The sequence below is a fragment of the Amblyomma mixtum genome, chromosome 4, assembly GCF_055824585.1.
Source record: "Amblyomma mixtum isolate Tamu chromosome 4, ASM5582458v1, whole genome shotgun sequence".
In the NCBI taxonomy this organism is placed as follows: Eukaryota; Metazoa; Arthropoda; class Arachnida; order Ixodida; family Ixodidae; genus Amblyomma; species Amblyomma mixtum.
The window spans coordinates 38,329,105-38,340,099 of record NC_143015.1 but is presented as its reverse complement, the minus strand read 5'-3'; the positions used below and the strand labels follow the sequence as shown (position 1 = coordinate 38,340,099).

Genomic DNA, 10,995 nt, shown 5'->3' with positions numbered 1-10,995 from the left:
TTTCCTCGGATGTATTTCGGTTTCCACTTTAAATTTCATTTCTACTCTTCGCCACTTTGTGCTTAGTGTTTTTCTTTTTGTTTATAAGGCGGCCATTTTTGAAGATAGCCACTTTTGATAGGTATTCTCTCATTTTATACCGTCCGTTGTATTATGAGCTGTTTACTCCGGAGATGGCCAGTGTCCTATATCAGCCAAGTCATGTATCTATTTTCGAGGCGTTTTGGGTGCGTTCTTTCCATTCAAAGATGTCCCAGCTACGTTTTCTGGAGTTTGCACAGAAACTATTAAACGCACGCATTTTGAAAGTTCTTATTTGAGCGTGAGGCTAGCCGAAACTTGCACAATTCGGGCCGTAACGAAAACAAGGTGCTGCAGCAGCTCTGTTTATTCTTTACTGCAAGAGCAGCTGTGCAGCGTCGCTGCACATTCCGTGCAACGTATCATTAGAGTAGCACATTAGAGCGACAACGCATAACAGCAGTAGCAGTGTGAAAATGAGCTCGAACTACTTTTATTTATTATTTATTTTTACTTTTTACTTATTTATTAAATACAGCGAACATGCTGTATGTCCAAGCAGGGGAGGAAAATGCATACAGGGGAAAAAAAAGCAAAGCAAGTGCGATAGTACCGAACAATATAAATGCAAGAAAACAAGCAGCGCAAAAGAACAATTGAAAAAGCGGGTACAGTAAAGCTACTAAGGCAATAGTGAAATATCAAGAATGATTGCAAAGCTACGGAGAGTTCTCCAGAAGAGCATTCCATTGAGAAACTGTTCTCAGAAAACAAGAAAAATATGTATTTGTGCGTGCAAAAACAGGTTTCATGCTAACAATATGCTGATGGGGCGAGGCTCGAGTAGAATCATTAACGAGGTAATATTCGTGTCGAATACCAAGTCGAGAAAAGCATAATGAATGAAGGAAGTTCACATGGGCTTTCTTCCTTCTATCTGCAACTGGTTCTAAGTCTCCTTCTTTCAACATGACGGCAGGAGAGTCGCGGCGCCTGTAACGGTTGTAAATGAATTATGCCACAAGACGTTGCATTTTTTCTAGTTTTTGTGTGTCATCTATTGGGCAGGACTTCCATACAATGCAGGCATATTCGAGACTTGACCTTACAATGGATTTATATGCCTTCAGTCTAAGGGCACTAGGGCAACCGCTCATCCGAAATTTCGCTCAATCAGCGCAAGGTTCCGTTTTATTTTTTCAAATGTGAATCTGATGTCCCTAATCAACCTCCACAACGTCGTTTTCTTGAAGTTCGGCAGGTCGTCGTCCTCATTGACAGCCTTTAGCACTCGGTTCAGGGTTGGGACTTCCCTCTTCGCGGACATACTGTGCACTTTGAGACGGACGGCATGGACTGTGAAGCTGTCATTCTTGACTGTTCGCTAGCTTGAAATCTTCACGACGCGAGGTCTTTTCTTCAGAGACGCCAAAGGTCCACACAGACGCTCCGCCTTGATTTTGGCAACGGTACGGGGAGATACTCCGATGTCCTCGCTCACAGTACCCAGTACTTCTCGAACAGACTTCTCCGAAAAACGGATGTTGGCGCGGTAGTACATACTTGCTTGGCGTGCTTTGAGAGCTTGTACATACGAACCTTCGAGAAAATGCGTGCAGGAGAGGTGGCCGGGACCACTGAGCAGGACACAATTTTTTCAAAAGTGAAAGGAAGCCGGACGGAAAGGGTAAACACGGTGGCCAGGGTTGCGGAGACAGCGAAAATGTGGAATGGAAAAATACGACAAACTCAAAATGCAAAATCACAGATCTCGATCGAATCGCTCGCAATAACAGCGTTTTTTTTTCACGCTCAGGACAAATGTATTATCCACGAAGCCTGCCGGCAAAGCATTTGTTATTTTTCGCTCACCACAAGCAACACACTCATTTGTGTCACGGATGCAGGTAGCGCAAAAAGAGCGACAGCTTTGGCAGCGTTGCGCCTGATGTATGAAACGAGGTATACAGCACCTCAAGAACTGAGTCCTCTCAGTTCTTGAGGTGAGATGGCGGCTTCCTCTGCAGCCTCTGGGGAGGTGTCGAGGTGGGGAGGAGGTCGTGTGAGGAGGTTGAATTAAGAGGAATCCACCACAGCTTCTGCAGCTTCATCACCCGTGCAGGCAGCGTCCACCCATACGGCGTCCCGCTCGGAGCCGTACGCTCGATGGAGTGCCTTCGCACGGGCTCTGCGGCGCTGCTCATGATGGGACGGGTGCATATTCCTCGGGAGGGCTTGATGAGGAGGTCCCGGTGAAGGGGTCGTGGGATGGCGAGGAGGGTTGGGTCGTTGGCCGGTCCTCTGATTTCGAGGGAGCCCAGGATATACCGGCCTGTGGAGGTTTGTGTGAGCCTGATATATTGATCATGTCGGTGGGCCTCCACCAGTTCCCCGAAGCTCTTGTGGAGGCACAGACCTAGTAATAAGTCGGTGGGTGTGTTGAGGGCAAGATGAAGTGCTACCTTGAATGCTTTTCAGATCAAGATATCCAAATCGTTTATGTCGCGTTGGGAAAGTTGTAGATATGGGGTAGGGCAAAGCACACCGCTGAGGACAAAGTCATGAATGAGGTGACATACACTGTAAAAAAAGTCCGTGACTTTACGGAGACTTACTACGTGGAAAAAAAGGACCATTTGCAGTTTTAGAAAACACGGAGGAGGAGACCGTACTTCAGTTCAATAACGGAGGAGTCGTCATTATTCACCCATAGACGTTGCAGGGAAGAAAACTTGAACATTCTGTTAGGCAGCAAAGCTTAACACTACACAGCGGTTGACTCCTTCGGCATTGTGTTACCGCCAAACGCATTAATAACTTAATTAACGACAACAGAAAAAGAGCAAAGGTTGTCATGATTTGACGCCGCTGCTTACTTTCATGCCTGCATGATCAATAATAATTTGTTATTGGAAAGGGGGAAATATCTGTCTCACTGTTTCAGTGGGCCCCTGAGCCGTCCCAGCTAATACGGGAACCATCACAGCAGCGTTACGTTTTTGTTTTGGTCAAACGTTAATGACATTGCTGTTAAATTCTTTTTTAGAGCATTTGTCAAATGCTGCAAATGAGCGGAGAGAAGTCACTGTCGCGCTTTTTTAATATTAGCTTCGGTTCAGGGCTGCCCACAGAGCCGAAATACTCCAGACCGTAGCATCTACTAAGACTTTTGAAAAGTGGTGTTTGGGTTACAACACATTCAATTCAATTTCAATTCTATTTTGCATATGCAATATTGCCTCTGAAATCGATAATTACAACTTGAAGCATTTTTGTTAACTGACAGCCTTTTTTTGCACGGTGCCACATTTCCAAGGGGTGCCAAGCGTTACGGTCTGACAGCTGATGTGAAAATGGGCTTACGCAGCACCCTTTCTTTGAAAAATTGGTGCTGAAAAAAAATTTCATGTCTGCTACATTTGCGATCTCTGGGAACGAAATGGGGGAGGCCAGGGGAATGTGCGCAGCCAAGCAAGTTGTGCTGGTGCTCATACACCTTTCATCCTACTCCCTCCTCCTCCCCCGAAATTTTAGAGATACTCGCTTTGAACTCGGTAGGTGCCTTGGGGTCACCTTTATACCCCTACGCCACTGAGTGCGCTGCTGTGGTGGCGCAAGTACGCTTTGACGCACGGAAGACCGATGTGTGAAAGGTAAGTGTAACTTCACTGCTCTGCATCAAACAATTTGTCGTGCCGGAGTCATATTTCACCTTTCGCTGCGAAGACAGGTGCTGTCTCAAGCGCGAACAGCTCGGTGTTCTTGCGTAATCGACATTCCAGGTCCCAGGTATGCAAAAGAGTTGTCACTAGCCCACACGAATCTCGCGTTCATTTAGTACTTACTACGGAATGCCCTAATGCGTGGCGTAGATTACCGAGCAGAGTGCAGCAGCTTCCACAGAGAGAGAAAACTTTATTTTGCAGCCGCTTCCAGCAACCTTCGAAAAACGACCTTTTTTTTTCGTAACGCAAAGATGTTTCGTTCACTTTAGGTCAATTATAAATACGACTAAACTTTAACAAACTGATTTAATTAACGCATTGGAAAACAAGAAAGCAGTACGCAGAGAATTGCTCACTACAACTGCTCTTTGAGGCGTCTCGCAGTAGTTACATGCTACTGCTTTGGAGGGTGCGCGTCCAGTTCCGTTCTGCTTCTACTTGGGTAAAGCTTTCTTTTTTTCGCAGGGGTAGAGGCAGCAGAAAGGGAGGAATGAGCCCATTGTGAAAAGGAACCTTTCCTACCAGAGAGCAGGGGGCACGCCGCGCCGTTCGGGAGAAGGCATCCTCCTCTCCACCTCGGCGTGAATGCCTTCCCCTGCATTCCAAGGCTGACCGTACCATGCGACTTCCTCTATTGTCGACTGTCGCGTTCTTTGAACAAGCCAAGCTAAGCCAAGCACGTTTGGCTGGCGGTGGACGGTGGTTCATTTTGGCCGTTGTGGTCCACGCCGGCGTACGCCAGCCATTGCGCCACTCTCGTCGTTCCAGTCTTCGTTCTACGCGCAACCAGAGTAACCCTCAACTGTTTTTGCGCGCGTCTTACGCCGACAACGTTTCACCGCAGCTCCTGTAGTGGCCCGAGTGGCTCTTCTCCCTGACGGGTGTGCGGTGCCCGACACAACGTCGGCCATGGCGGTACGTCTCTCGAAGCGCTTGCCTCCCTCCCCATGCCTCTGCCGCGGTTCTTCTCTCTTCTCGACATGTTCTCAGCGCACTCTTCTGCGTCGTCGGATTTTGTCCGTGCTGTGCTCCGCGCGCACCTTAGCGTGCCAGCTCGAGCTTCTGCCTGCTTCAGCCATCGTCGCCTGGATTATCGCCGTGCTGTATTGTTTTCAGGAGGGACCTTTGGCGTGCGCGCCTTTCGCGCTCCTTTCCATTTCACGCGCGCCTTAGTGCGCCCGTTTTCATAATCTAGGTTGCTCATCGGCTGCTCCATGTGCTTGGCTACATCTGCTTTGCGCTCACTTGGATACACTGCTTACTCGTGTTTTTTGGTAGCGTCGCACACTCGGTGCAACCTATCATGTACCGCATCAAGGCAGTACGTGATCAAAGAGTTGGCGTTGACTGGCGGCCTGGTGCAGAGCGCGTGTGAATCGTTTACGTTATAATGACGACGTGGTAAATTAACTCATATCCTTGGCATTCGAACCTCCGTGTATTTGTGTCGCTGCACTGGCGGGGAGGCTTGCATTCCAAATGCTTAAAGGCTGTCTTCGTAAAAGGAATGACGAGAGGCTGCATGACTACCATTGCTTATTTCATTGTTTGCTCAGAGAAAGCGTTTGTTGTAAGTGAGCAGTAGCCGCTATTTTTCATTGTTAAGTAGCAACATCAGCCAGCATGCATTATCATTTTTACACTTGAATGACTGAAAGAGTATCACAGCATTGCCTTCATTTTTTTTTCTTGTTGCTTGCACAGCATCAATTGTTGTGCCTGCAGATTGCACTTTTGCATGCGTTTTGCATTTTCGCGAGCAAATTTTAGGCAAGAAGTTTCAAAGGCACCATGTATTGACCTGAAGTGCTCGCTATTAATGTAGCAGTATTTGCCATGCTGAATATCAAATCTACATACTTCAAAGCGTGTTTAGCATCTTGTCTGCATAGACTCTTGTCTTCAAGGAGAGCTTGGAGGTTTCACTTATCTGCTTAGTGTTCGAAGTAACAGCCATCACTGATAATAATACTTATTACAGACATGTTCTGCATGTACAGTCAGGGCGGAATGAAATGCAAACACATATATGTCGTACTTTTCTACTTTACAGCGGGATATTCATTTAGAAAAGGCTTGTAAATGAGTACTTCAGTAGATTCTTTACCCTGAAACATGAATTAGGCTAGCTGTATACTGCAGTTGAAAGCACACAGGCAAAATAATTTGTCTTGTTCATCCGCGTGGCTCATATTTCATTCCAGCCTGACTGTACACTACTCTCCCAGCAGGTACCCCAACTGAAGCATGCACTGTCTTGTGAAAAAGGCTGCACATATGTTTTAGAAGGGTGCGTGAAACAATGTGCAGCTGCTAATATTGAACTATTAGTATCTGAGACCTGATATTCAACTGAATCGTCAATCTTTCTCCTGCTAGGAAGGCACAAGCATCACGCCCATGGCTAATTGACTGCCCTTCACCCCTGTATTGGTTTCACTCCTTGAGTTATGGTATTAATTACCAATTTTACTACAAGGATACATGAGAGCACATTGTGAGCTAAATATAGTTAATGAAGGTCTTCCACTCTGTACAGTGATGTGGTTGGTCTTGTACATCTTTACTAATGTCTTAATTTTGCTTTATGCAAGCCTTGCCTTCCTATTCTATCATATGTCCTCCATGTCCTCCTATGCTACTGCCTTCCTCCTGGTCCTCTCTTCGGCCATTTCTCCTGTTTCCTTTGCACTAGCTATTGGTCCGGTGCCTGCTGTGAAAATGACAGCCAACACTAAGTCCCTTCCTTTATTTCCATGAAATCTTCACTGCTACTACTAATGCTGATAGTACTATATCACTATTTTTGTGATAATAATGTACAAGATAGTAGCTAAGCCAATGGTAGCTGAGTTGAATATCATGCATATCTTGCATGCGATATATTAACATATTCACTATTACAATACCCTCAATTTCTTTCAGTTCAGACATTTGGGCATAGATATTTTATGCTTTTTTTTCTAGTTTAGTCCACTCAAACAAACTTTACTTTTTGCATTGCAGGTAGAATCTACAATGAGTGCCGCTCTGTCTTATGAGCAGGAAGCAGTATTTATGGATCCTTTTCTTGGAAATGACAAACCTTCTGTCGCCTTATTATGTGCTGAGCCTTCATCATGGGGGAAGCAAATGTCATGACTTGGATTTCTACAGAGGTGAGACATCATACCCAGCCTCATTTTTTCTGCAACGTGCTTAGGGGATTAGCAAACCTTCGTTTAGTACTTCTTTCACCTTTTTTCAGTGCTCCAGCGTGGTGAATAGATATGGTACTCTGGCTATAACATAATGATATATGGCCACATTATAAAGGCGTATGAATTGCTGCACTTATACTATTTTGCATGGCCCTCTTTTAATGCTTTTTCAGCCTTGGTTTGTTGAAACGAGTAGCAAAAATGAGCACAAGAACGAGAAAGAACTAGGACTTTCTATATTTTACACACATTTTCTGGCTTCAGCGAATTAATGCCAAATAGCCTAGTTGTGCACAATAGGTCTTTCAGTTAAGCACAGCTATATCTGTATTAACAATTTTATGCAGGGACAAAAGGCATTTTGCATTTATATTCTGTACCTCCTCAGTAGCTCAGGCAATATGAAAAATTAATTTCATTTTTTTTTTTGTTTTATACTACAAGACGTCATATAGAGAGCAAAGCTATTAAAACTGAATGCAAAACGTGCACAGTTCGCGTGTACTTGCAGAGGCTTGTGAACAGAGCCCATAGAATTTTTTCCTTTATACAGAATGGAAGGTCGAAAATTTTTTTGCATAATTAGATCGTGATTGGAGCATGAAGTTACATGTTAGAAGATGAAACCTGCCATATTGTACCGGGTCGTCCACTCTTAGTGCAAACACGCGAGCGCATGGCTGCGCTCTTTGAAAGGCTCATTGGAAGGCCATCGAAACGAAGTGGCAGATGAGGCGAAACACCACATTCAGCTCCTTCTCCAGCGCCACACTGCTGCGATGAGCGGCTGTGTCACTTGCAGTGGCTGTCTGAAAAGAGCGGCCATGTGTTCGCAGTAAGAGTGGATGACCCTTTACATTTTGTATGCTAGAGTGCCGACTCTTGCATCCATCTAAAAACATTCATGCAGGTTATCTGGTTAGCCTTCTTCCTTGATACCACATTTCTAGAAATGATACTTAACTATGTCAGCTTTATTTTGATCAGAATTTATAAGAATGTATCGCATACACCAAATTTTGTGATCATATATGACAAAATTCAAAATGTGATTCATGATTGGTATTGTTTAGTCTAGGGCAGTAAAATGCCATGTACCTAGTGCAAAGTAAAATTAAATATGACCAGTCTAACAAAACAAACTCCTTTTTTTTTAGAGGGAAATCGTTCGACTGAAATGCTGGAGTGGCTTGACGTGATGAAGACATTGACAGGAGTGCACTCAAAAGTACCCATATTTGGGATGGCACGAGAACTGGCAGACAGCTCTTCAAGCAATTGGTGAGTACCTTGGTGCTCTGCTTCTGCTGTTTAGTATGTGACCAGCTTTTATTTTTCACCTAATAAGAGTGCGTATCCTTAAAAATATCAGCACAAATTGAACAGAATTTCGATATTCTTGCATGAGATGCCACTGCGAGAACTTGGAAATAATGATATCTCGCATGTACACTTCACTGCTGAATACAGTAAGCACTGCTTGATAGCTAAGTGCCTCTGACGTATGAGAAAATAGATAGGTTGCTGCACAACATGTGGAACTGCCCTGTCGAGCACTTTGTCTTCAGGAAGTGGAGGATTAAGTAGTAATTTCTTAAAGAATTTCTAGAAAATAGCGCAAACCACACGACCGGGAAGAAATAGCTGATGCAGCACACTGACTCGAATGACACCATGTGCATGAAGGACCTTATGGAGTTCGCTGCTATGTTGCACGAGAAGAAGGTCACGCAGGATAGGTGTCAAAGACGAGCTGATTCAGGTGCCTTGTTTCTGTCCCTAGTACTCACTGCAGAACTCAATGAACAAGCAGCAAAGGTTACAGCTGAGCATGGCCAGACTCTTGCACTTCCCTCCACAAGCAAGCTGGAAGCACAGTCCTTTGATACCTTTAATGCGTTTCCTCACAACATACATTGTTGCAGCACGTGGCGAGGAAAGGTACACATCCTTGATTTTAGTGCCAGTGCACTCACAGACCCCAGTAACAGATGATTGAGGTATCCTGTCATATCGACAGGCATCTCATGAGGAATGAATTCTCAGGCTTCAGAACTTATAGTGCTCTTTGCAGAAAATGTCCCAAAGTTTGTTGCCACATGGACCTTTTCGAAATAATGGCCCAGAAAGGCGAGCCTTCCTTATGTATTTTGTGAAAAAATGCCTAAGACATGGGTATTTCTGCTTCTTCATGGGTGCTGAAATGTTTTTGAGGGAGAAGTTTTGCTGATATAGAACGGTTTTGAAAAAGACAAAAAGAGACTTTGAGGCTGTGGAAAGAAGCAGGAATAACATTTCACAGCTGATGAAGAAGCAGAAAGACTCATGTTTTAGCCCTTTTTTGCACCAGACACATGAGGACACTTCATCTTTTTGGGTCATTTCGATAAGATCCACATGGCAACAGCATTTGGTTAGATTCCTGCAAAGAGCCCATTCTGAAAGCATGAGGATACGCTCCTTGTAAGGCGTACTGCACACTTATTGGAATATCTCAATGGGCAGTGACCGGTATTTATGACTGCATTTTCATTCGAAATCGGAGATCTGTACATTTTCTTGCCCGTGCTGAGATAATTGAAGCTGTGAGCGAGCATAAGATTTGGGGAAGTGCACTTGCACATTGCTTGTGGGCAAGTTTTCGGCCATACTAAGATGTTGCTATGGTTCCTTGCTCACTAAGGTTTGCAGTGAGTACTATGGACAGCAAGAAGGTATCTGCATTGAATTGTTTTTGGCACCCAACCTGAGCTACCTTCTTTTCGGCAGCTCAGGGCATTCATGCACGCAGTGTTGTCCAGGTAAGCGCATTGTGTGTTTTTTCCTGGTCCTGTTGATTTTAGTTTCTTTCCTGTAAAGAAAAAATGAATTTGGTCAATGAAATGTAATGGTTTGGTTCTCATTAAATATTTTTGCAAGACCCTACAAAAAAACCAGTTGGTCAATAGTGAATAGTTTGATTGTGTTTGCTAAGTGAGGTCTTTCTTATGCTTTTCAGATGAATCTGACAGCAATATGCAGAAGTACAATGTATGCAATTTGTCATGAAAATAAAACGTATGTGCCTTTACTCACCCAAACACTCTTCTTTCATTCTAAGCCACATGCTTTGTATGTACGCAATGCACAACATGCATAAAGGAAGAGCTTGTGTGTAATAGTACTTCATTTCTTCTCCACCTGGACTGCTATTGTACATGATTGAACGTGAGTCAAGACACGTTGATCAGTTACACAAATTAGGAATCTGGATGCAGTTGACAGCTTATATTCAACTTAACACTCCACGCCATCATTCTGGCCGCACCATGCATCAGCAGTGTCAGTATGACTTCAGAGGGCTTGCCAGTATGATCGTCTGGCTTTAAAGTTTTGTTCAAGCCATTGGCGACAAGCCGCATCACTTGAGTACACGGAAAAAGGTCCAAGAGAGGTTAAACGTAAGAATACGTAAACAAATTTTTTTACGTTGGCTTACGTATGAGTATACAGAGAAGGGTCCGAAAGAGTTAAACGTAGGAATACGTAAACTAATTTCTTTTTACGGTTGATGTACGTACTGAGTCCTTTTTAAGGACTTGCCGTGTTTCTCAAAGTGTCCGTTTATGAATTGCGGAAAGTGCTCGGCAACGCATTGCCTCCAGGTTTCTACGTAAACTTGAGCAAATTTTTTTACAGTGTAGGTCGCGCTCCTTCATGCCTCTATGATGTCCCGAAGCCCTGATGATGAGGTGACATATCGCGCCTACAACCTGCTTGAGTTTCTTGAGGGTGGTAGTGTTTTTGGCATCGTTCTGGATGTGCAGGCCGAATACGCGGAGGGTGTCAACCTCCGGTACCTGGTCACCATTCATTTCAATGGCAATGGCGGAGCTGGGGCAGTTGTGGTTCTTAGGCCGGATGACGAGCAGTTCTGATTTCTTTGGGGAGCAAGACAATCCGATGGTCAGTGCGTAATTTTGGGTGAGGGTGGCTGCTTCGTCTAAGGTGTTCTCTTTGCCACCGTCACTGCCGCGGGGTGGTGCACAGCGTGACATCGTCGGCATAAA

The 10,995-nt window shown here is 44.6% G+C and overlaps 1 long non-coding RNA gene across 1 annotated transcript; it reads left to right on the top strand.

Annotated features, from left to right (window-relative positions):
- Positions 1 to 4,419: 4,419 nt before the first annotated feature.
- Positions 4,420 to 10,026, top strand: LOC149346267 (uncharacterized). Its single transcript, XR_016292064.1, has 4 exons — positions 4,420 to 4,661; positions 6,753 to 6,904; positions 8,104 to 8,227; positions 9,945 to 10,026. It is a non-coding gene; the product is annotated as an uncharacterized LOC149346267 (long non-coding RNA).
- Positions 10,027 to 10,995: the final 969 nt, after the last annotated feature.